Source organism: Antedon mediterranea, chromosome 7, assembly GCF_964355755.1.
Source record: "Antedon mediterranea chromosome 7, ecAntMedi1.1, whole genome shotgun sequence".
Classification (NCBI taxonomy): Eukaryota; Metazoa; Echinodermata; class Crinoidea; order Comatulida; family Antedonidae; genus Antedon; species Antedon mediterranea.
The window spans coordinates 6738449-6766331 of record NC_092676.1 but is presented as its reverse complement, the minus strand read 5'-3'; the positions used below and the strand labels follow the sequence as shown (position 1 = coordinate 6766331).

Genomic DNA, 27883 nt, shown 5'->3' with positions numbered 1-27883 from the left:
TCAAATGTACTGGTGAAAATAGGTTGAAACCAGAACGAGAACGACTCTTTCGGGCTGTGAGACAATCTGGATCTCCTGCTGCGGCACGGAAGGTTACATCAAAGTATCGACTAAAGCCATATAAAAGCCTCTGGGATGTGATATTTGAGTTGGAGAAGGAATTAATTTTACCAAAAGAGTTAAATGAGTTGGCAAATATTCTTGGAAAACGAGCCCAGATAGAACTCGGCCTACTTAGTATGTATTTCTTTGCCTTGATTTTAACTTTTTATTTTAATGAAGATATAGATTTAGTGATGATTTTTATTTCAATGACTATATACCCGTTTGAGATCACTTTCATTAAACATGGTTAGTTTCTTTTTAAATACTGTATTCTTTATATTGATATTGTGAAAAATTATATGTAACAATAGTTTTTTGAGTTTTTAATTGAAAATGAAAAAAATCCATGACAATTTATGACTTTCTAATTACTTAGGGTTTTCAATTTGTCGGTTTTTACTTTTTAAACTTTTACTGTCTATTTAATATATAGTTTAATTTTAATAATCATCCAGTATTACTCATATACAAATAATTAAACAATTTCTAAATGATAATAATGAACATGAAAAAGATGCAGGTGAAGCAATAAGTTCTAAACAAGTAGCTCCCAGTATAGAATTATAATTTGAATAACCGTGATGTTGCATTCATTTTAATTACGCAATTAAAGAAATAACATTAGTTAAGAGTGTTTATTACTTAATTCAGACTCATATTTATTTTACGCACAGTTCCTAATAAGTATGAAAAAAAAAATAGTACGGTTTGAAAATTACGATACTGTTTTAAAATAAAACATACGCAGTATAAACATAAAAGAAGATTAACATGCAGTATTGGTTATTAAAAATGATTTTGAATTTGCAAAATCCACTTCGTCTTGTCTAACACACAGTAACGAAATTTATTTACCATTATGTAAAACTAAAACATCAAAATCATTTATTACAAACCATTGTGTTTTCATGAACTGGTAAAATACTGCACAGCCCGGCGTGTGTATTTAATTTGTTCTTTATGTATCTTGTTTATCTTTGATTACGTGTTGAGTGCTATGCTTTGTATTTTCTATATGCGATTTTTTATGTTCAACTTCAAGTTATTTATATAATGTATTGCGATAATAAAGTTCAAGTTAAGTTAAAATGCACAACCATCAATAGAGCAATATGACCTTTTTAAGTCCCTAATAATGTTTTCTCAAACTACTATAACAAACAGAGGAAGACAAATAGTTGCACTTTATTTGTAAAATAACAGACATTATCATCTGGTTCCAACATTATTTTGAGTTAATCAATATTATATGCCTATCAAGAGGAATGCGTATTCCTCATATCTCATTGCTGTCCTTTCTGTTACCGTATTAGTGTATGTTATTCCCGGCCGCATTACTTTTTTTTCGTATGAGGTTAAGGCAAAAATCATGAATAATTCATTACCTTAATTATGACCTAGGACAATAGAGGGCGCTATATAAGCATGGAGAGAGATTGAAAACCTTGTGTAAACAGTGTTTGCCAACTAAAATGTTTGGTCAAGTGGTAAAGGCTTTAACCAGGGAAGAGTTAAATTACAGGGAAGAACCCTTCCCTGCTTTAACCAATAACACTGGAGCTATCGGTTCGAGGTCTATGAAGAACATGATTTTTTTTTAATACAATAGTTGAGAGAGATTATATAGAGGGTTAGGTGTAGTATATTTAGGAAGTAGATCAGCTGTCTTGCAATTCTTTATAATAGAAAATAATTAAGGTAATGAATTATTCATGATTTCCTTAACCTCATAGAAAAAAAAACAATGCTTCCCGGCCTCGGTTTCTTTTTCCATTAACTTTCATTCCACAAAATCATACTCTGTAACTCTTCTTTCTTTACTTCCTTTCATTTCACACACTAGTATTGTTATGTTGCACTCGTGCCCGTTCTTCTTAGAACGCTTCATTTTCAACAAAATGTCATTATTTGATGATCCTATACATACATTTAAAAACAATTTGAATAAATCGGTTATATATATTATAAGGTTTGGAACTTAAAAGTTTGTTTTTGGTTATACATATACATTTTGCCTTACACATTGTATGCCGTTATAAAATTAAAACATACAACATATGTTTTCGTATTTAAACATTGATCTCTTATCAAATCGTACACAAAACTAGTAGAAATAATATAATAGACTGAATAACATATACAATTACTAATTTTCATTAATATTAACTGAGGCATTTTCTAAAATCAGATATTTATTTATGAGTTTATAATTGAGATTTTGACAATAATGTAATTGCTTAGTTTTTGCTTTAGATGTATACGGTTCGGTAATTTCTATTTAAAATTGTATAAATGTAGTCGAACCTATAAAATAACATGTTTATCAGTGTGATTTCTTTATTTTTACAGAAATGTCAGTTAGTTCAATGTCATCTACTCAGGATAATGATGAAGGTATGTACACTGCAATTAGTTACTTACACAGTATTACATAATAAACATGTCTGAGGTTACAGAGAATGCTTTAATATAATGGAAACGTATTCCCGCCAAATACAAGTTTGTTTCAAATTTCAGAAATTCAAGAAATATCATTAGACATGTTTTTTTTTATAGAATACTAAATAGAATAAATAAAAACCCATTTGAACAGGTTATGGAATCATCCATAGTACAATAAAAAAAACTTATAACATACATTATTTATAGATATCTAAGAATAATTAATCAAACTAGTTAGTACGCTCGCTTCGCTCGCGTACCATCTAGGTCGTGCCCACAGATGGTTCTCGAATACATAATTATTTCAGCGTTAAAAAACTGGCGATTTCAAATGTACGTACCGCAGGACAATAATACATATCGTTTACAGGAACGAATAAATAGACACTGTGATTTATGTTCTCAACTAAAATTAGCACCCTGAGAATTACTTCCGAAAGAGAAACTTGTCACAAAATGGGACCAATTGTTTAAGTCAAATTTAAACAAACTTAATTTGTGTTTTGTATGTAACATTAGGGTTGTGGGATGGGGAAGAGGATGGGTGCAAAGAGGAACAATTTTTAAATATATTCTTTATCCATTTAGTAACGAAATATTAATTGTTTTCATGTTTTACAAATAATATACCACTAAACACAGTAAAACATTGCGATGTAATACTTTGTTGAAACTATCACCGTCCTAGTCGATTGAAATAGTACAGTACATGTAACGATACATCACTACGACGTGTATATGTTTATATAATGTAAAACAATTTGTGAAAACCACCTCTATTCGGTGAAAATCATAAATTCGATTTAATCGTCAATAAATATTCAATTATCTAACTCAACTTAATTAGTAGTAGGCCCAAGGAAGAGTTAAATTAATTAACTCTTCCCTGGTAGGCCGAATGGTTTTCAATTGTTTCTTACAGCCAATTCATACTTAAGTTGGTTCCTACCCTACCCACCAAAGTTGTTCTGCGTTTAGGGCATGTGATGTACCGTAGGCCTATCCTCTACTGGTTTTACAACACTACTCATGCCAGTGAGGGATGATGATGTGGGTGGTTTAACTGCAATAATAAAGATTTGTACATAATATACGGCGAGTGAAAACGCTAGCTCATTATCCGTTTAAAACAAATTTATATCCAACCTCTGCAGCACAGATTGAAAAAAAAAATGGATCAAATTTCTGTTATGAGTATACAGTACTTGTCTTTACGACGCCTGAGGGAATAGACACTTGTGGAACAGAGATTGGAATGTTCCATTCATCGCAAATCAATACATTTGTATAAACGTATATTAAATCTATCAAAATAGTATTTTTTTTAAGAAAATCGGCCTGTCTTCAACATTATGATGCTGTACTCGAGCTGTTCAACCGGTTGTCAGCCATTAAAAACAATTATCGTAGGAGGAGATAGGAAAATGCGAAGCATCCTCGTATTATTGTCTGCGGGTATTTTTCAAGACGGACATCCATTAGACAGTGTATACCACGATCGAAAAACACCCCTATTTGGGGTAAATCGTTGAACCTAAATTCGTTTTAATCGTCAATAACTAATTATCGAACTCAATTTAATTAGTAAACAGGGTTACATCAGGTGGTTAAAATCAGTACCGAAAGTACGAACCAACTTTATATACCATCGAGTAAACATTCTAGAAATAACGCGCGATTTACCGAATTTTGCCCTTACGTCAATTTATATATAGATTTAGATATTTATATTTTATAATAGTAATAGAAAATTACTTGCTTGCAAGACAAAAACAACTATGTCAAATGGAGAACGAAGCATTCACACCATCAATAATGAATAGCAGAGACATTGTAGACATCAAAATCTTCACTGAGTTGGACCTTCTCAAAGAAAACAATAAGACGAGAGACAGCCATCCAACGACGTTACCAGCATTATTAAACACGATCGAATCCACGAGTGGATGTAAAGTTCTTATAGATGGCGAGGCTGGCATTGGCAAAACAACTCTACTCAGGTACATAGCATACAGAACAACTGAAAAGAAACCAATCGCATTTGAAGGTAAAATTGTATTTTTATTTAATGTAAGGGATCTAGAGGAAGGCAACACAATATTTGATCTGATTGAAAAACAACTTGATATGGAAGATTTTAACATGGCAACAGATCTTCAACAAGATTCATCCTCAATTAAAAAATTCATAATGAATCATGCCCATAAAACTGTGTTTTTAATAGATGGTTTAGATGAATTACGTTGTAAGAAGGAAAACTTGTTGAATCTGTTTAAGAAGAAAACGTTAGGAAAGAGTGTTGTGCTACTTACCTCGCGATTAGAAAATATAGATGAATTTATCAAAAAATGCGATGTACATGTAAGAGTGAAGGGATTTAACCATTATAGCATTGGGGAATATATTAAGAACCATTTTGAGTTTTTTGAAAAACCTGAATTGGGGAATGTTCTTAGGCAGCAATTAGACGTTAAAAACGATAATCCTAAATATAAACGTAAATATTTCGAAGCATATGAATTGTGCAAAACTCCTTTGTTACTTCTCTTAATTTGTATTATTTGGGAAGACAAACAAATTCTTCCTTCTAATAATGCTGACCTTTTCAAAGAAATTTTGTGCTGCAATGTAAATCATTACATTGCGAAATATGAAAACCAAGAAAGTGTTTTGAAATTTGAAAATATTCCAGAAAAATTAGCAAATACTATGATTTTTCTTGGTAAGTGTATGTATGATACCTTGAAAAAAAATCAGCTTTCAATTAAAAAAAGTGATTTGGAAGCTAATAAAAATAAGGACATGGTTAAGATGACCCTTAACCTAGGATTTATTAATGAAGAAGCATCGAGGTCACGAGGCAAAAGTGAAGTTTTCTTTTCTACTAAGCATAAATTAATACTAGAATCACTAGTAGGGTTTTATTTATACAAACTCTGTGAAAATGAAGGTATGACGAATGAGTGCGCAGCATATGTTAGACAATATGAAACTGAGTGGAATGTAGTAACAAAGTGTCCATATTTAACAATGGCAAATAGCTTTGCAGTTGGATTTCTTGGTATAAATGCAGGTAAATTCTTAAAGCATTGGGTTACTTGTGATGTATCAACGTATCGTCCTTTGATACATACTTACTTTAAATGTGTAACAGATGAACATCATGATTATGTGAACAAGGACCTTACATATCACATGGACAATATGAACCTACAACACACAGCCTTATCAAACTCATTAAACATGTTTATTGCGCACTTCAATCCAAATTTAGGGGTGGGTGAGCATTTTATGCATTGTATATGGCAACTCAGTAAAATGAATCTTATTGAGCATGATTTAAAGAAATTCTGTAATACATTATCTATTGATAGCAGAGGAAAAATTCTTGCACATATAACATATTTCTTTACACCTACACTGGACATACGTAATTGCAATCTGTCAGGTGATGTAATGAATGATATGATTAGAGAGTGGTCTGTAATGGGTGGTGGGTTGATAATAAACAACCTCAATATAAGCAATAATAATCTCATAAACATCGATTATAAATTACTGCATTATTTAATGAGGTTGTCTCCCTTTTATATTTCATTTGAGATGAGTCATTGCAATCTATCAGGAAAAGTAATCGATGGTATCTGTAAGTGTAGTGAGAAAGATACGCCAAAAATATTAATGTTCATCATAGCTGAAAATAATCTCAGCAACATTGATGGTACTTTATTTGGTACCTTCTTGAGTAAGATGCCTACCCTACTTAGACTTGACATGCATGGTTGTAAACTATCGGGCGATGTAATGAATAAAATCATAAGCGAGTATACTGGAAGTAAGTCACAATTACAAGAGCTTTGTATTGAGGAAAATGACATCAATGAAGTTGATGGCACTTTACTTGGTACTTTATTAAGATTGTCTCCTAAGCTTCTTAAACTTGACCTGCATAACTGTAACCTAACAGGTGCCATAATGAACAAAATGATAAAAGAGTATATTATAGTAGATGAATCAGAAATACAAGTGATTAATATTGCTAATAATGATATCAGTAGCATTGATGATACTTTAATGGGTACTTTCTTGAGTAAATGTCCTAATCTGAGTATACTTGACATGCATGAATGCAAACTATCGGGTGATTTATTGAACAAATTGATAAAAATGTATGAAGGTGATAAGTTACAATTACGGGAGCTTAATATTGGCAATGATATCAGTGGCATACAAGCAACTGCATTCAATGGATACTGTAACCTAACCTAAGCTAAATATACTTAACGTTCGAGAAAATAGTGATATCACTGGAATCGACAGTACTACATTGGCTACATCCTCGAGTAAATTCCCTAAACTAGATACAATAAAATCACAGGCTTACACAATACCAGTTGCGTTAATTAATGAAACGAGAAGAGAATATCGAAAAAGAGAGTTAGAAATACAAAATGTTAAAAGTAGAAAAAATAATTTCAGTGACATTGACGGTACTTTGGTGGGTGCATTATTCCATAAAACTTCTAAACTTAGTAAACTTGTCATGCATGATTGTAAGCTATCAGGACACGCGCTGAATGAAATGATAAAAGTGTATGCAAATGATACGTTAAATTTACAAGAGCTTTATATTGGGAAAAATGATATCCGTGACATTGATGGTACTTTATTGGGTATTTTTTTGGGTTGGTCTCGTAAGCTGCATACTCTTAGCATCTTTTCCAGTAAATTATCAGGGGAAATAATGAACGAAATGATGAGTGGGTATGTAGGAGATAAGTTAGAATTACAGGATCTTTATATGTTTGACAATGATTTCAATAGTATTGATGGTTTTTTACTAGGTACATTCTTGAGTAAGTGTCCTAAATTGCGTACACTTGACATGGATAAGTGTAAACTGTCAGGTGAGAAAATGAATACAATTATAACAGCTTATGATACAGGAGGTAAGTTCGAATTACATGAGCTATATATTGGTAATAATGATTTTAGTGACATTGATGGTAATTTACTAGGTAATTTCTTGTGTAAGTCTTCTCAACTGCGTGGACTTTACATGAATGATTGTAAACTATCAGGTGAGAAAATGAATATAATTATAACAGCTTATGATACAGGAGGTAAGTTCGAATTACATGAGCTATATATTGGTAATAATGATTTTAGTGACATTGATGGTAATTTACTAGGTAATTTCTTGTGTAAGTCTTCTCAACTGCGTGGACTTTACATGAATGATTGTAAACTATCAGGTGAGAAAATGAATATAATTATAACAGCCTATGATTTAAGAGATCACGTTGAACTACAAGAGCTATATATTTGGAATAATGATTTGAGTAGCATCGATGGTACTTTACTGGGTACTTTCTTGCGTAAGTCACCTCAACTGCGTAAACTTCACATGAATGATTGTAAACTATCAGGTGAGAAAATGAGTACAGTTATCACAGCCTATGATGTAGGAGATCAATTTGAACTACAAGAGCTATATATTAACAATAATGATCTCGGTAATATCGATTGTACTTTACTGGGTGCTTTCTTGTGTAAGTCTCGTAAACTGATTGAACTTGTTATGCATAATTGCAATTTATCAGGTGAGAAAATGAATACAATAATAACAGCTTATGACGCAGGAGATCACTTAAAACTACAAGAGCTCTCTATTTGGAATAATGATTTCAGTAACATAAATGGTACTTTACTGGGTACTTTCTTGGGTAAGTCACCTCAACTGCGTAAACTTCACATGAATGATTGTAAACTATCAGGTGAGAAAATGAGTACAGTTATCACAGCCTATGATGTAGGAGATCAATTTGAACTACAAGAACTATATATTAACAATACTAATCTCAGTGATATCGATGGCACTATACTAGGTACTTTCTTGTGCAAGTCTCCTCAATTGCTTAAACTTGTTATGCATAATTGCAATTTATCAGGTGAGAAAATGAATACAATAATAACAGCTTATGACACAGGAGATCACTTAAAACTACAAGAGCTATGTATTTGGAATAATGATTTCAGTGACATAAATGGTACTTTACTGGGTACTTTCTTGCATAAGTCACCTCAACTGCGTAAACTTTACATGAATGATTGTAAATTATCAGGTGAGAAAATGAATAGAGTTATTACAGCCTATGATGTAGGAGATCAATTTGAACTACAAGAACTATATATTAACAATACTAATCTCAGTGATATCGATGGCACTATACTAGGTACTTTCTTGTGCAAGTCTCCTCAATTGTTTAAACTTGTTTTGCAAAATTGCAATTTATCAGGTTGGAAAATGAATACAATAATAACAGCTTATGAAGTAGGATATCACTTAAAACTACAAGAGCTATATATTGGGAATAATGATTTTAGTGACATAAATGGTACTTTACTGGGTACTTTCTTGGGTAAGTCACCTCAACTGCGTAAACTTCACATGAATGATTGTAAACTATCAGGTGAGAAAATGAATACACTTATCACAGCCTATGATGTAGGAGATCACTTTGACCTACAAGAGCTATATATTAACAATAATGATCTCAGTGATATCGATGGCACTATACTAGGTACTTTCTTGTGCAAGTCTCCTCAATTGCTTAAACTTGTTATGCATAATTGCAATTTATCAGGTGAGAAAATGAATACAATAATAACAGCTTATGACACAGGAGATCACTTAAAACTACAAGAGCTATGTATTTGGAATAATGATTTCAGTGACATAAATGGTACTTTACTGGGTACTTTCTTGCGTAAGTCACCTCAACTGCGTAAACTTTACATGAATGATTGTAAATTATCAGGTGAGAAAATGAATAGAGTTATTACAGCCTATGATGTAGGAGATCAATTTGAACTACAAGAACTATATATTAACAATACTAATCTCAGTGATATCGATGGCACTATACTAGGTACTTTCTTGTGCAAGTCTCCTCAATTGTTTAAACTTGTTTTGCAAAATTGCAATTTATCAGGTTGGAAAATGAATACAATAATAACAGCTTATGAAGTAGGATATCACTTAAAACTACAAGAGCTATATATTGGGAATAATGATTTTAGTGACATAAATGGTACTTTACTGGGTACTTTCTTGGGTAAGTCACCTCAAGTGCGTAAACTTTACATGAATGATTGTAAACTATCAGGTGAGAAAATGAATACACTTATCACAGCCTATGATGTAGGAGATCACTTTGAACTACAAGAGCTATATATTAACAATAATGATCTCAGTGATATCGATGGCACTATACTAGGTACTTTCTTGTGCAAGTCTACTCAATTGCTTAAACTTGTTATGCAAAATTGCAATTTATCAGGTGAGAAAATGAATACAATAATAACAGCTTATGACACAGGAGATCACTTAAAACTACAAGAGCTATGTATTTGGACTAATAATTTCAGTGACATAAATGGTACTTTACTGGGTACTTTATTGGGTAAGTCACCTCAACTGCGTAAACTTTACATGAATGATTGTAAACTATCAGGTGAGAAAATGAATACACTTATCACAGCCTATGATGTAGGAGATCACTTTGAACTACAAGAGCTATATATTAACAATAATGATCTCAGTGATATCGATGGCACTATACTAGGTACTTTCTTGTGCAAGTCTACTCAATTGCTTAAACTTGTTATGCAAAATTGCAATTCATCAGGTGAGAAAATGAATACAATAATAACAGCTTATGACACAGGAGATCACTTAAAACTACAAGAGCTATGTATTTGGAATAATGATTTCAGTGACATAAATGGTACTTTACTGGGTACTTTCTTGCGTAAGTCACCTCAACTGCGTAAACTTTACATGAATGATTGTAAATTATCAGGTGAGAAAATGAATAGAGTTATTACAGCCTATGATGTAGGAGATCAATTTGAACTACAAGAACTATATATTAACAATACTAATCTCAGTGATATCGATGGCACTATACTAGGTACTTTCTTGTGCAAGTCTCCTCAATTGTTTAAACTTGTTTTGCAAAATTGCAATTTATCAGGTTGGAAAATGAATACAATAATAACAGCTTATGAAGTAGGATATCACTTAAAACTACAAGAGCTATATATTGGGAATAATGATTTTAGTGACATAAATGGTACTTTACTGGGTACTTTCTTGGGTAAGTCACCTCAACTGCGTAAACTTCACATGAATGATTGTAAACTATCAGGTGAGAAAATGAATACACTTATCACAGCCTATGATGTAGGAGATCACTTTGACCTACAAGAGCTATATATTAACAATAATGATCTCAGTGATATCGATGGCACTATACTAGGTACTTTCTTGTGCAAGTCTCCTCAATTGCTTAAACTTGTTATGCATAATTGCAATTTATCAGGTGAGAAAATGAATACAATAATAACAGATTATGACACAGGAGATCATTTTGAACTACAAGAGCTATATATTGGGAGTAATGATTTCAGTGACATAAATGGTACTTTACTGGGCACTTTCTTGCGTAAGTCACCTCAACTGCGTGAACTTTACATGAATGATTGTAAACTATCAGGTGAGAAAATGAATACAATAATAACAGCTTATGATACAGGAGATCACTTAAAACTACAAGAGCTATGTATTTGGAATAATGATTTCAGTGACATAAATGGTACTTTACTGGGTACTTTCTTGGGTAAGTCACCTCAACTGCGTAAACTTCACATGAATGATTGTAAACTATCAGGTGAGAAAATGAATACACTTATCACAGCATATGATGTAGGAAATCACTTTGAACTACAAGAGCTATATATTTGGAATAATGATTTCAGTGACATCAATGATACTTTACTGGGTACTTTCTTGCGTAAGTCACCTCAACTGCGTAAACTTTACATGAATGATTGTAAACTATCAGGTGAGAAAATGAATACACTTATCACAGCCTATGATGTAGGAGATCACTTTGAACTACAAGAGCTATATATTGACAATAATGATCTCAGTGACATCGATGGTACTTTACTGGGTACTTTCTTGGGTAAGTCACCTCAACTGCGTAAACTTCACATGAATGATTGTAAACTATCAGGTGAGAAAATGAATACACTTATCACAGCATATGATGTAGGAAATCACTTTGAACTACAAGAGCTATATATTTGGAATAATGATTTCAGTGACATCAATGATACTTTACTGGGTACTTTCTTGAGTAAGTCACATACGTTGATTATTCTTGACATAGGTAATTGCAATTTATCGGGTGAAAAAACGAATACTATTATAACAGCTTATGATACAGGAGATCACTTTGAACTACAAGAGCTATATATTGACAATAATGATCTCAGTGACATCGATGGTACTTTACTAGGTACTTTCTTGCGTAAGTCACCTCAAGTGCGTAAACTTCACATGAATGATTGTAAATTATCAGGTGAGAAAATGAATAGAGTTATCACAGCTATTGATGTAGGGTTTCACTTTGAACTACAAGAGCTATATATTTGGAATAATGATTTCAGTGACATCAATGATACTTTACTGGGTACTTTTTTGCGTAAGTCACCTCAACTGCGTAAACTTCACATGAATGATTGTAAACTATCAGGTGAGAAAATGAATACACTTATCACAGCCTATGATGTAGGAGATCACTTTGACCTACAAGAGCTATATATTAACAATAATGATCTCAGTGATATCGATGGCACTATACTAGGTACTTTCTTGTGCAAGTCTCCTCAATTGCTTAAACTTGTTTTGCATAATTGCAATTTATCAGGTGAGAAAATGAATACAATAATAACAGATTATGACACAGGAGATCATTTTGAACTACAAGAGCTATATATTGGGAGTAATGATTTCAGTGACATAAATGGTACTTTACTGGGCACTTTCTTGCGTAAGTCACCTCAACTGCGTGAACTTTACATGAATGATTGTAAACTATCAGGTGAGAAAATGAATACAATAATAACAGCTTATGATACAGGAGATCACTTAAAACTACAAGAGCTATGTATTTGGAATAATGATTTCAGTGACATAAATGGTACTTTACTGGGTACTTTCTTGGGTAAGTCACCTCAACTGCGTAAACTTCACATGAATGATTGTAAACTATCAGGTGAGAAAATGAATACACTTATCACAGCATATGATGTAGGAAATCACTTTGAACTACAAGAGCTATATATTTGGAATAATGATTTCAGTGACATCAATGATACTTTACTGGGTACTTTCTTGCGTAAGTCACCTCAACTGCGTAAACTTTACATGAATGATTGTAAACTATCAGGTGAGAAAATGAATACACTTATCACAGCCTATGATGTAGGAGATCACTTTGAACTACAAGAGCTATATATTGACAATAATGATCTCAGTGACATCGATGGTACTTTACTAGGTACTTTCTTGTGTAAGTCTCGTAAAATGCTTAAACTTTTTATGCATAATTGCAATTTATCAGGTGAGAAAATGAATACAATAATAACAGCTTATGACGCAGGAGATTGATTGATTGATTGATTGATTCTTTTATTTTTCACACAACATTCATAAAAATATAAATATAAAATTAAGTACAATAAAGTGTGAAAAACAGGATAACCACAAGCAAGCGAAGCTTTTAATCTGTGGCACCCTAACTTAAAATATAAATTTACAAATATATTACAAAAATGTTTTCATGTAGTAAATAAATGAAGGAAAATACAACGTACTATAATATAATATATATATACATCACAGTCTCAGAATATATACGAAAATTTAATTAATTAAGTTAAAGTTAGACATATTTTACAAATGTTGTTTTCGCAGAGATATATTGTTTCTTTATAACTATTAATGCATTTATTTAGTAATAGTTTTTTAAATATTGATATATTTTCACTCTCTCTTATATTTCTTATAAGTTGATTCCATAGCTTAAGTCCTCTATATGCTATACTTTGCTGACCCATATTAGTTGATTTTAATTTTATACAATAATTTTCTTTATTTCGAGTGTTATATGTATGATAATTATCAAATAAACTGAATAAAGAATTAAAACATTTTGGAAGTTGTCCTTTTTGGTATTTGAACATAAAATTTAAAACACTGTTTTTATACAAATCAAATATATTAAATGTGCCCGTTTTCACAAAGAGCTGAGAAGAGGGATGATGAAAGGCTACCTTACAAATGATCCTAAGAGCTTTTTTCTGAAGCAATAAGGCGATCCAAATTTTCTTTGATTCCCGCACCCCATACAATAATACCATATGTCAACACTGGTAATATAAGTGTCTTGTATATGGTAAGTAACACTTCAGTAGATACTAAATTTTTTATATGACACATGGCACCAATTATTGAGGATGCTTTACAAGAAACTGCATTAGTATGGTGTCTAAAGTTCAGTTTCTCATCAATGATGACACCGAGAAATTTTGTATATGGTACTCTATCTATTGAAACTCTATTTATTGAAAGTACAAATTGGGATGTGTCAATGTTGGTATTCTTTCCACTAAATATCATAAACGTAGTCTTGGTTGTATTAATAGTTAATCTATTAGTTTTACACCATTTCTCAATTTTATTTAGTTCATTTGTCATTATTGTAGGCAGTGACAATATCATTGTGTTGTAAAAACATATTCGTATCATCTGCAAACATTATTAAATCAACGACATTACTTACAGAAAACATGTCATTTATGAAAATCAAAAACAGCAGGGGTCCATGGATTGACCCTTGTGGAACGCCTTGTTTTATTATTTTGGTTACAGACTGACACTTCCCAATTTGTACGAATTGTTGTCTTTCACTAAGGTAGCTTCGGTACCAATCAAGAACCACGCATCTTATTCCATAAAGGGGCAATTTTGTGAGCAATAATTCATGATCTATCGAATCGAACGCCTTGGATAAATCCAAAAATACGCCAATCATAAATTGCTTGTTGTCAACGGCTGTTGTTATTTTATCAAGGACTTGTAGGAGGGCGTGGTTAGTTGAATGGCCTGCCCTGAATCCATATTGAGATTCATGTAACATCAGATATACATGGTAATATCGATATCGGTCTATAATTTTCTATGTTCTCCCTTGCTCCTTTTTTATACACAGGAATTGTTTTAGCAATTTTTAGTTGACAAGGAAATACACCCGATTGAAGGGATACATTGATTATATGAGATAACGGTTTAGCCAGTATATCTGAGTTATTTTTTATATAAATGGTACCAATGTCATCACAACCACTTGACTTATTTACATTTAAGTCATTAATGTATTTAATGATATCGGACTCGGATACAGCTCTAAAAAACATTGAATTCAAAATGTCATGTTGTATTTTATATTCGGTGTTACTATTACGGTTATCATCACCTATCATTTGGTCACCTATATTTATAAAGTATGTGTTAAACGCATTGGCTATGGATGTTGGGTCCTTAAGTTGATGGGAGTTGATTTTAATTTTTGAGGCATGTCTTGATGTTTCTTCCTACCTAATAATGAGTTTATGACACCCCATGTTTTCTTTATATTACTCTTGTGCTTTTCAAATTCATTTTTGTAATAAGTAGTTTTTCTTTCTCTTATTATTGATGTTAAGTTATTTTTATATTTCTTTTATTTAGATTTATTTATATCTGTTGGTTTCTGTTTATATTTGATGTATAATTTATTTTTGGTACAAAGAGATTTTTGAATTCCATATGTTATCCACGGGGATTTAATTATATCTACTTTTAACCTAACTCTTTTTAGTGGGAAATGCTTATCTATCATTGTTTTTAAAGAATCTGAGAAACGTTTATATGATTCATTCGCATTTTCAATGCTAGTTACATATTGCCAATCATAGCCCTGTAATTCAAGTCTAAATTGCCGTTTTTGTTGATCAGTATAGCTTCTTTTTATTATAAATGTTTCTGATCGTGGTAATGAATAATTTTCTGAATCATCCATGCAGAAAACAGCAAAGTGGTCAGATATGTCGTTAACTAATATCCCTGTGTTAATATTTTGGAATTCCTGATAATTGGTATAAATATTGTCAATTACTGTTGCGGTATCTTTTGTGATTCGAGTGGGTTTATTAACTAGTGGAATGAAAGATTCTGTTAGCATGTTGTCTGCGTGAGTTTGAACATTATTGTCACAGTTATATTTTTGTAGATCTAGGTTAAAGTCACCCATAAGGTATGCCTTTTTATTTTTATTGTTTATCATGTGCATTAATTCACTAAGTTGATTATTAAATGTTGGAATATGGGCTTTAGGGGGCCTGTAGATTATTCCACATATAATTGATTTGTCATTATTTTTTAATTCAATTATAATGCACTCTCCCTCGTTTATCATAGCAGACAAGTCATTTCTTATTTGATATGATATATTTGAGTGTATGTACAATGCTACACATCCCCCTTTGATCACTTTGATCTACAAGAGCTATATATTTGGAATAATGATTTGAGTGACATCGATGGTACTTTACTGGGTACTTTCTTGCGTAAGTCACCTCAACTGCGTAAACTTCACATGAACGATTGTAAACTATCAGGTGATAAAATTATTACACTTATTTTAACAGCTTGTCATACAGGAGGTAAGTTTAAATTACAGGAGCTAAATATTAGTAATAATGATATCAGTGACATCGATGATACTTTACTGGGTACTATCTTGAGTATAGTCTCCTCAACTGCTTAAACTTTTTTTGCATAATTGAAATGTATCAGGTGTGAAAATGAATATATTTCATATATATTATATTATATTAGCTTATGATGTAGGAGATTACTTTGAACTACAAGAGCTTGATATAGGTAATAATTATTTTAATGGCATCGATGGTATTTTACTGGGTATCTTTTTGAATAAATCTCCAAAACTTCTAAAACTTTTCTTGGATGATTAAAACAGGTAAAATAATTATTGAAGTGATTAGAGTGTATGCAGGAGATAAGGTAAATTTGCAAGAGCACTAAATTTCGAATAATGATATCAATGACATTAATGTAACTTTTCTGTATACCCTTTTGAATAACTCTAAGCTACGTAGACTTGCTATTGATAATTGTAAACTATCACGTGATACACATGACACAATCATAGTACTGTATAATTATACAAAAGATTTAGTATGGATTGGTATTGAGAACGTCATATGCACTTAATGCTAAAAAATATGTTAAACAATAACATGATTATGCATGTCTACAGTAGATGAGATACCGGATCATAATTTAAAATATACACCAGTAATAACGTACTAGGTTAATCATACTCTCTCATTACAACTGATAATCATTCTAATACTGAGACATAAAAATACATTCACTGTGTGTAATGTTATACTTTGGTTTATTGAAATAATTGTAAACCGAATCCCAACTTTCTTGTCTTATTTCATTTGTACCTTAATTGAAATATACCTTTTAATCAAGCTTTTTATAAAGCAAGTTGGATAGCCAAAGACTGTATAGGCCTAAACAAACGATTCGGAATACCCTTTCTCCTGCAGACTTCAGGTAGTATGTATTGGTTTGTATGCGATGGAATGCACCCCACCCCCTCTGACAAGCAATTGCAACCCACCGCACAACAAATTCTCATTTATATGGCACCCAGTTACCAAAGACATTTACAATACCTTTTATTTCTTTACATAACTCTGTAGTCTCTTCATTACACAATGAATGATGACTCTCATAAGGTCCAGTACACAACTCTAAAAAAACTAAAATATGAACAATATTCATTCGTCAGTAATTTTGCTAAAGCATCAAGAAATCTTGGTGTTTATTTATTTACCATTTACGGTATAATTATGTTTACCTACAGTGTACTATAATACTGTACAAGTTTATGATTTTCAAGCAATTATACATATATTGTAATAATATAATAATAAGCAAGTGTTTGCTGTATAAATGAATGAATAATGTAATTGTGAATGTTTTGCCATATTTTTTTGTCAAGGAAAATAATTTTTGCATGTACATTTTTTATATATGGAATGAATAAAGATTTGATTGATTGATTGATTGATAAATGCATATATCTGTATAGACAGTGGAGTATTACTGCTCAATTCCATATTTGTAAGCAATCAATATTGCCGGCCAACAAGAATACTTACATAATATTTTAAATTTAAAACAAAACCAATATTTCATACTTTTTATAAGTAATTATTAAATATTATACAAATAATGAATGTTTATGAGTGCAATGGTACAAATAATGGCACGAGGTGAATGATGAAAGGTTATATCAACGAGGCAAAGCCGAGTTGATATAACCTTTCATCATTCACCAAGTGCCATTATTTGTACCATTACACGAATACAAAACATTCATTATTTGTTTTATATAACATCTAAATAACAAACAAAAATGTTTCAAAAAGTACTATTTAACGATCGTTGAATAGTGCGTACTATTGCACGCCATGTGACCCACATTCGTCCAATCAAATGACAGGAATTTATATAATTATTAAATATTATTTTCTATTCATATTCAAATATTGGCTATTGGTTATTTTATAATTGTTTATAAGTTCCATGTTATGCTGTTGTTTACAATCTTTGTGTTATAATAATATTGTATTGTTAATTGTGTGCATATCAACTGCACGAGTGTGTAATAAGAATTATAGTATTATGTCCTACAATAAGACCATTATTAGGTGGTTATTGGTATGAATAGCTTTTCATGTATTATCGTATTAATAGCAAATGTTATGTAGTAGGTAGTGTATTATGGTGTAGGGGTAAGGATATCCTAATGTATTTGTTGATTAGCGGGAAAAGATATTCATACGAAAGACATTTTGCATAAAACAAAATACAAAAAGTGTGTTATAAAAACAAGTAATTAAGCATTGTACAATACGTAATTTTGGGTCTTTAGGCCTTAGATAATTTTTTAGACTGTAACATTTGCACGTGAAAAAGTAGCACAACACGATTAGGTAGTGCATAGTATCATTTAATTAAACTTTCAGTTAAGAATAACTAGTTTGTTTTAAGTATAATAATATGTTTGCTTCTATACTTTGTTACTACTTTACGAATAAAATTAATATTAAAAAAAGTTAAAATGATTGGCTACACTTTTTTTGTCCTACAGAGATGCAGACCGACAAAATTTTACTTTCATTTCACACCAAATGCGCCTACGTACTGACACACATACTGACAAAACTCCACTTTTCATTTCACACCAAATGCGTCTACGTACAGACAAAATGACTATGAATGGAAAACCAACTTCAATATATAACACACAAAAAAGAACATTCAAGTGTGCGTGGGCATTTGCTTTCCAAGATTGTAGGTCTACCACTACATTCAAATTAGAATGCTGCGCCAATGGAAGGTAAATCTAACGGTATACGATAACGGTACGGTGACTTACTACAGTCAAGAATCATGGCGAGCTGCAGTACCGTAATGTATGGTTATGAATGAAATACCTACTATAGTTAACATTATGCTACAACATATAACATTATAATATCATAATACACTTCATTATATATGAAGGTATTGGTATTGAATATTACAATCACTGTAATTGTAAAATGTATTCAACATTCTGTCATGATTGCAAACCTACTGTTGTGTAATTTTCGTGTTGGAAAAACAACGAAATACTATTTTAAATTAGGTTTAGCTATACACATCTGATTTTTATTATTATTCAAAAACATAATTATACAGTTAAAATAATATACCTGCTTTTGTGGTCTGAGATACAAAAATTGGGTTTAATGAAAATAAATAAGATCTATATCTAGCCTTTAAAGAACTTAATGTTGGTGACTATAAAATAATTTGCTTATGAACTGCTCCTTCAATAATTATGAACGTAGTCTTAAAACAAGGAATATTTCCTAATAGCTGGAAAACCGCAACAATTGTTCCAATAACCAATCAAGATTCAAAATTCGACTAATCCCAATGATGTGAGACCAATTTTTGCAACGGTTTTTTAGTCCGTTATTAGTAACTGGGTAATGCAATACAATAATGCATTTTTTTGTTTTTTTTATTCTCATTTTAGGCAAATTGCCAAGGATAACCATAAGTGAATTCACTATCCTTCTCAAAGGTGGCAATCCCGTTCATTTGTATTGTGCAAATGTCATTAAAATATGTTCAAATAACGCACAATTGATACAAAAAACGACAATAAAATACTTAAAAGTTTAAATGACCAATTACAGGATTAAAATTTATACTAATAAAACAGTAAAAAGTGACAATTAAAATGTATTCATTTATAAAATGCAACATTGTGAAAATGACTTTTAAAAGAGATTTAAAACAGTCGAGATTATTGGCATTCCTACTGTAATGTGTACAAGAGCAGGTTTTGTAGCAGCAGCATATTCAAAATATTGATGCTCAACAATTTGAAAATATAGCGTAGATCACTGACAACAAATTGTCTTAACGATATGCTAGAAATGTTTATAAACCCGGTAGGCCTCTTTATGTTAATTTACTGACACTCTATATTAGTATTACTAAGCCATAATCATAACGTGTTAGTTATCAGGTTATTTGATATGAGGCCAAGCATTCAATTATTCCCATCTTCTGCAGCTTCCTTCAGAAAGATCTCCCAATAATAGATTTCATAATACATTGTTATCAATAAAGACAGTTACTTGTGAAATTCCACAGGTTACGAACAATGGGACCAATCATTTTCTTATTATTAACCAATTATGCTCCTACTAATGATAATTTGTTTTTAGAATTAGTGATATTTTAATTTTTGCTGATAACCTTGGGAAATATTATCTGAATAAAAATGTAAGTTGGGATAGTACATATTATAGTCATGTTAATGGGTTTTGTAATAGAGCCTCTCGATGTTTTTTTTTCTTAGTCTTCTGAAGCAAAGGTGAACTCCAGTCTGTGATATGGTTATGGTCTATTGTTATGTACAACCTGGAGTAATGCGGTGTGACGGTCGTCCCTGAATGCCGCGCGGCAGTGCGACACATTTGAGGGGATTCAGAAAACAGAAGTCAGAATTATTCTTTGGAAAACATGCAAGAGAGGTCTTATACTGATACTCTAGGAATTTCAAATGACGTGATACTCTGTTTATTTTTGTAAATCACTTCTCCAATCACAAAGACATTGTCATAATGCTCCCAAACAAATACAAATGAAAACAGATACAAGACAACTTACAACTCAACAAAATTGCCGTACCAATATATAATTTAATCAATATCTGATATTACGATACTGTTCAATTCATGCTTCTTTTTATTGCGTAACTTTAACAATATATATATTGTTTATAATGTAAATTGTTATTGTATTTTATGTTTTTTTCAAATCATTATAAGTGCAATGTTTATTACTATAAACTATACCATATATTTTTAGGTATTTCTATAACACTAATAATCAAAAAAATAATATAAAAAAAAAGAATATTTTCGAATTCCTGTTCTGTGTAGGTTCAGCCTGAAAAGAAAAACAAATAGTAAGCTCTTTTTTGAGTTTATGATAGAAGTAATTTTGATTAGTAGATTTATATATTATTATTAAATTTATATATTAATTATTATCATTTTCTTTAGAATGTACTGGAAATCAATAGTAAATTTTCTACCATTAAAAAATATTAATAACTAATATTAGTAAGACCATCAAGCGCGTCCTGCAAACATAAAATGCACAATTTCAAGATTACTTAAGGATATTACATTAATAAAAAAAAAATCATAATATATTATTTTAGGTTTAATCTTGTCGCAGGTACAAATTTGCATTGAACAAAATAACGCTGAGATTCGTAGTTAAATTTAACCACTAAGTCAAAGTGCCACAGTTTGAATACAAACAATATAGTCATAATTAAACTCATCTGCTAAACTACTACATCATCGTAAAAGTATTACCCTATCATCATGATTAAAATCAACATCTTGCTTCAATATCTAATCATAACAATCTTCAACATAACGCATTTTATTATCTCACTTGTACTTAAACTATTGGGTAGCTTGCCAGAGTGGTAATTCCACACATGTTATCCTTGCGGGCAATCTTAAAGTAACCTTCCATTCCCCATGAAGTACCCCAGCTAAAAAAAATGGTGAAAATAAATAATAATACTATTTCAATTTAATTTCGTTTATAGTATCTAAGGTTCGTCTTCTTTATCGTCAGTGAAATAATTAATGTTTCAATTTATTTTGTTTATATTCATAGCGATATATAGAGAGAGTTAAGACTTCGCGTTCACGGATTTTAGAAGTTCACGTGGTGTGCAGGCCGGCCATGTTTGTGTCCAACTATGCCTATTTAGCGTATGGAGTCGAGTCATTTGCTTAAAAAATATATAACATTCACAAGGCTTTAAATATCGAATTTAATATCAAACAATCAATTTGTTTAAGGTTTTTGTTAAGATAATAAGGAAATCATAAAGTTAACTGCGAACATGATTTGTAAAATGTAAAAACAATGCATTACTATAGAGAATCGCTGTACAAACTAAACGCGCACGCGTAGAGCGTGCATGGAGCGCACAACCAGAGCCGTTCCGAAATTGCTATTTTTGTTGTTTTAAATCATGTTCGCAGTAACTTTATAATTTTTTTTATTATTTTAACAAAAACCTTTAATCAAATTGATTGTTTTGATATTAAATTCGATAATTAAAGCCTTTTGAACGTTATACATTTTCAAAACAAAAGACTCAACTCCACACGCTACATAGGAATAGTTGGACACAAACACGGCTTCTAATCCATTCAATGCCGTAACTCTCTCTATATATGGCTCTCTGTTTATAGTACCTAAAGTGCGCCCTCTATATCGTCACTAAAAACGTGCAATTCTGGTGAGACATTAAAAATCTTTAGAATGCAGATATGTTGTTGACGATCACAATGAAGACAGCATCTTGCTCATGAATTGTATGTATTTACCGTCTCTCGTTATTTTAGAGAGTTAGGTTCAGTTTATTTAGTGGTTCGTTTGAAATTGGGATGCTCCTGTATTCAAATTGATGGTTGGAATATATCTCGCATTGGTGTGTTGGACAAAATCATGTTTACAGTTAATATAATATTGCTACGGTAGGAAAGTCTTACTTCATTATTCATCCCCGGCCAATAACAACGCCGTCTTAACATGGACAAAGTTCGATAAACCCCCTGATGAGCCCACTTATCATGAAAAAGTTCAATTAAAGTTGAACGCAAATTACGTGGAACTAGTAATTATCTGAATGAAATAACAATAGGATCTTTTACTTGCCGATACAAAACACCATTAAATTCAACATAATTGGACCACTCACGCAACCAACCAGATACACACTCCGCTTCTGGACGCCCATCCTTTTCTCTACACCATCCATTCCATAGTTTCCAAACTTAACCTAGCTCATCATTTTCTGCTGCATATCTGTAAGTTGCTGAAATGTATAACTTGGTAAAACAGAAGGAATAGACTTAGTTTCCAAAGGGACTTTGCCACTGAAACTGAATTATCTGAATTTTGGATATCAACAATAGCAGTACGAACATGTACCAACAAGCAACAAGCAACAGCCGCCAATGCTTCTATATTTACACTCTCTTCTTCGAACGGATATCTGGTTAAAGCATCCGCACACTTATTGTTTGAACCCGGTTTACACTTTATTTCTATGTTAAACATCGCAAGCTGAGCAACCCACCACCCACCTTAACTCAGTCGCTCCTAACTTAGCAGTTTGCAAATATGCTAAAGGATTGTTATCGGGGTAAACTATAGCTTTAGAACTCTGAATGTAAGAACCAAATTTATCAACAACGGCCCATTTTAAACCCAATAATTCCAATTTGAAACTAGATAGTCCAGCATAGCTTTTCTCTGATCCACGACTTGCTTACGCAATAGGATGAAGAATCTGGTTATCGTCCCGCTGAGACAAACATGCCCCTATCCAATTACCACTAGCATCCACATCAATAATGAACTCTCTATCAAAAATAGGATAAGCTAACACAGGTGGAGTCACTAAACTTTTCTTTAGACTTTCAAATGCAATTTGTTGTGGTAAACCCCAATGAAATGTACTTGTTTTGTCTTTACCGACTCCAGCACGACCATTCCCCGCCCGAGATGCTGCCATATGGGTAATATTATGGAGCGGCGATGGAATCTTAGCGAAATTCGGAACGAACCTCCGATAATACGAGGCAAGTCCAAGGAAGGACATCAACAGAAACACCTTTACTCGAAATGACATGACCCAGATAAGCGACTTCTTCCCTAAACAAATCACATTTTCTTCCTTTCACCTTTAACCCATACCTCGCTAACCTACTAAACACCTGATCTAGTCGATTCAAATGTTCATCAAATGTGGCTGAAAAGATAAGAATATCATCAAGATATAAAACAACTTCAGAGAGATTCAAATCACCCAGTACATACTCCATTACGCGTTGGAACGTGCTTGAACTATTAGTAAGACCCTGTGGCATCCGCAAAAACTCGTAAAATCCCTACGGCACCCGGAACGCTGTTTTACCAATAGAATCATCAGCCATGATTATTTGAAAAAAACAATGTGCCAAATCAAGGGTTGAAAACCAACGAGAACCCGTTAAAACGTCAAGTACCTCATCAATTCTAGGTAAGGGAAATGAGTCTTTCATAGGACGCCCATTCAATTTGCGATAATCTATGCACAAACTCAAATAATTATTCTTTTTCTGAACCAAAACAATGGGACTGGCGTAATCACTTTTTGAAGGCCTAATAATACCCTGATTTAGCATTTCTTGTAACATTGCTTTAACTTCTTTAATGTTATTAGGATGGACTCTACGATATGGCAATCTAATAGGTGCATTGTTTTTTTTTTCTCTTTTGTGGCGCAAACACCACTTTTATTCACATTCATATTATCTCATATTACATAAAATCGTATTATTTAACTTGTAAATGTCGTTACAGTTCATAAGTAACATTTTTACATATATGAATTCTGTATTACTCCTTTTTTCATTAATTTTCTTATATTTTGTTATACACTTGACAGGATCATCATTATCATCTATCCCGTTTTAAAATAGTTCACACATTTTCATTTGTTTGTTTTCATTTTACAACCCGGATTATACAATATATTTATATACATGATAAAAAAAAACAATAATAGCTCAGTACCACCAGTAACCCGTATCACTGTAATTCCTTTTCGGTTAATCGTATCAAATTAGAATTTATATTATCATAATCTTATTTCTTAAAGCTACCCATTTTTCTATACTTGTTTCTTTATTGTTATATGTTTCACATTCAATGTTATATAACATATTGCTTTTAAATGAATTCCATAAAGATTTACCCACTGGCTTATTTAGTGCAGATAACATTTTTATTCTATAAATAGTAAATGCTGCAAAAGTGTAAATATAATCTATTAGCTTATCTCCCGTTCCTAGTATTAATTGTTTAAATGACATATTATTGTGATTTAAACTTACAAAGATACTAAGCATTTTCCTCCAATATTTCTGAATAAATCTACAACTAAAAAACAAATGATTTTCATTTTCAATTTCTCCACATTTGTCACACGTTTGTGTTTCCTTAACTTTCCACTGATACAGCCGTTTGTTGGTAGGCAGTATTCTATGTAACATCTTATAATTGAATTGTGCTAGTTTCTTATCTTTCATTTTACATACTTTCCGTAACCAAGAAGTTTTCCAATCAATGTTGTTATCATTGAAGTACTCTTCCCATTTTAGTTGTGACATTGGAATAATGAAATATTCTTTCACAAACCATGAGTATATTAGTTTGGTAGTATTAATCTCATACTTGGTCCCAACTAATTCATCATTATCATCACAATTGAAAATATCTACCTTAATAATACGTTTCCATTGAATTGGTATTGCCTTAATAATGCACAAATACTCATTTAACCAGTTTGTTTTACATTGTAGTTTCACCAGTATTTCGTTTGATGTTAAAAAAGTGTTCTTTTTAACAATGTCTTTAATACTGATAATGCCACTGTCAATCCAATGCTTGTAGAAAAGCGATTTTTTTTTTAGTTTAACGTAGTGGTTTCCCCACAGTTGCTCATTCATTATATCGTTATAAGTTTCAGGTTTTTTTTAGAGATTCTGTTATAATTTATGTAGGCTTTTATCATATTTTTGTAAAACAGTGGAATTGGTGCATTGTTACTAATTAATGAAATTGAGTGAGGTATCAGATCGCACTTCCCAACATCATAGGGACCTGTAGAGAAAACATGTTTGTAATTATTTAACAGCAACAAAACTTTGCGCTCCTTATCTCTAGCCTTTCAATAGTAAACCCGGAGGACAGACCAACTCAGATTCTGCAACAATGCTACGTTTATGAGACCGATAATTACCATCAACACACTTGAACACACATTGACTTCATGTAACTTATCACAAGCCACTGGAACAGCTGTATTAAAGTGCTTTAAAGAAACAAAAATTTAGGATAGCTCATCATTAACTCTCAAGACTACCTCGGCCCTACCAGTACAAGCTGTTTTCGCACCAACTACCTTACCCAAGGTTTCCAGAATTCTCGGATCATCTTGAATATAACGTAAAATATTACATCCTGTCAAAATTGGATAAGAAACATTGTTATTACATGCACTATCAGAAACAATGAGAAAACTACCCAACAAATTGTGTCCTAATATTTCAATTGGAACTTCAACATAGCCCTCGATCGGAACTTCAACACCACAGACGCCAATCACATTGGTAAATAACTGGTCTGCACTATGTAAACCACCCAGCTCAGATTTTAGAATTCTGTGATAAATTGAAGAAGGAATGATAGATGCTTCCGCTCCTGTGTCAAGAACTGAACCCAATTCAACTGAATCAAACTTTATAACAGCACAAGGACTTTGGACAACTAAACGGCAAAGCAAAGAGGATTTCGAGGGCTCTCGTAGATCATTAGGAGGACTAATTTTATCTTCCACAGAAACAACCGGGATTTGAACAGAACCTAGATTATGATTATCTGTAGATGGTTCGGCCTTTGGCTTCCTAACTCTAATTGAAAATTTTGCAGCAAAGTGACCGACCTTTTTACATTCCCAGCAGAGACCCGGAGGCAATTCACAATTCTCTCTATTATGACCAAATTGTCCACAATTAAAACAACGACGGGGCCCACTTCTATTAAAAGAATTGTTAGTAGTATTTTGGGAAAACTTACATAAACTCTGTTGAAGTTGATCTAGCTGTTGTTTAAGAACCTTTAACTCCTTTTTAATTTCACAATTTTCAGATTGGTTTGAATAAGAATTTGTTGGAAAATCTACACCCTGAACTTTCGGTTTATAACCCCGTGATGTCTCGCCTTTAAACAATTCAATAACTTCCTCCCTCATTTCAATAAAAGATTTATCCCTAGATGCCATTTCAATTCTGCGCATTTCACGCCTAACGAGTGGACCCTTCTACCAATCTCTGTTTGAGTGTGGAGTCCTGTAAATGTTTGAGAGCATTCTGCTCATTGGGGAAAGAAGCTTCCAATAATTGCGAATAAATGTTCATTAACTTCAAGCTATATTCGGCCACACTTTCATAATCCAACTGATTACGAGAATAAAACAAAGTATTTAAAGCCGATAAGGATTCATCTTCAGAAAAAGGTAGTCTGTAACACTTGAATGGCCTTTTTAACAGTTTTGCCTTTACCAAATATGGACATTTGGTAATGTACTTTGTCTTTAGCCGATCCCCCCAAGTGACTTACTAGGGCATCATATTTTACGTCCCCACCTAGATTATAATGTGTACAATATGTCTCAAAATCTTCGAGCCATTCCCGCAACGTAACATCCCCAGGAGATTTTGGACGACCCCTAAATTTAGACAACTTAATAGGAGGAGGAACTTTTTGAACACCCACACCTTTCAACACATCAGTAAGCGCAGCAATCATACTATTAATTCCTGTGGTCTCAGTATCGGGTTTCTCAGCTTTCGCCATATTAATATACACAGATGATATAACGAGTTTAAATCGAGAATATACGAACAACGATCATTCATAAACTAAACTATAAGGTACTATATAAACAATTGATCAAAGATTACATATCAACAATATATTTTAACAGATCCAAACTTTTCAATGATTATAATTCCAAGCAAGAGTATTGTATGTCACACCAATTATTAGAATTATCAATTTAAATTATAAGGTCAACCTCCCAAATGTTAAATTATAATCAACACGTTCATAAGTATCAATGTTCTTATC

At 32.0% G+C, this 27883-nt stretch overlaps 1 long non-coding RNA gene across 1 annotated transcript; it reads left to right on the top strand.

The window, feature by feature from the left end:
• The first annotated feature begins 142 nt into the window (after positions 1-142).
• LOC140055060 (uncharacterized) lies at positions 143-20921 on the top strand. Its single transcript, XR_011846608.1, has 3 exons — positions 143-237; positions 2455-2499; positions 20466-20921. It is a non-coding gene; the product is annotated as an uncharacterized lncRNA (long non-coding RNA).
• The last annotated feature ends 6962 nt before the right edge of the window (positions 20922-27883 follow it).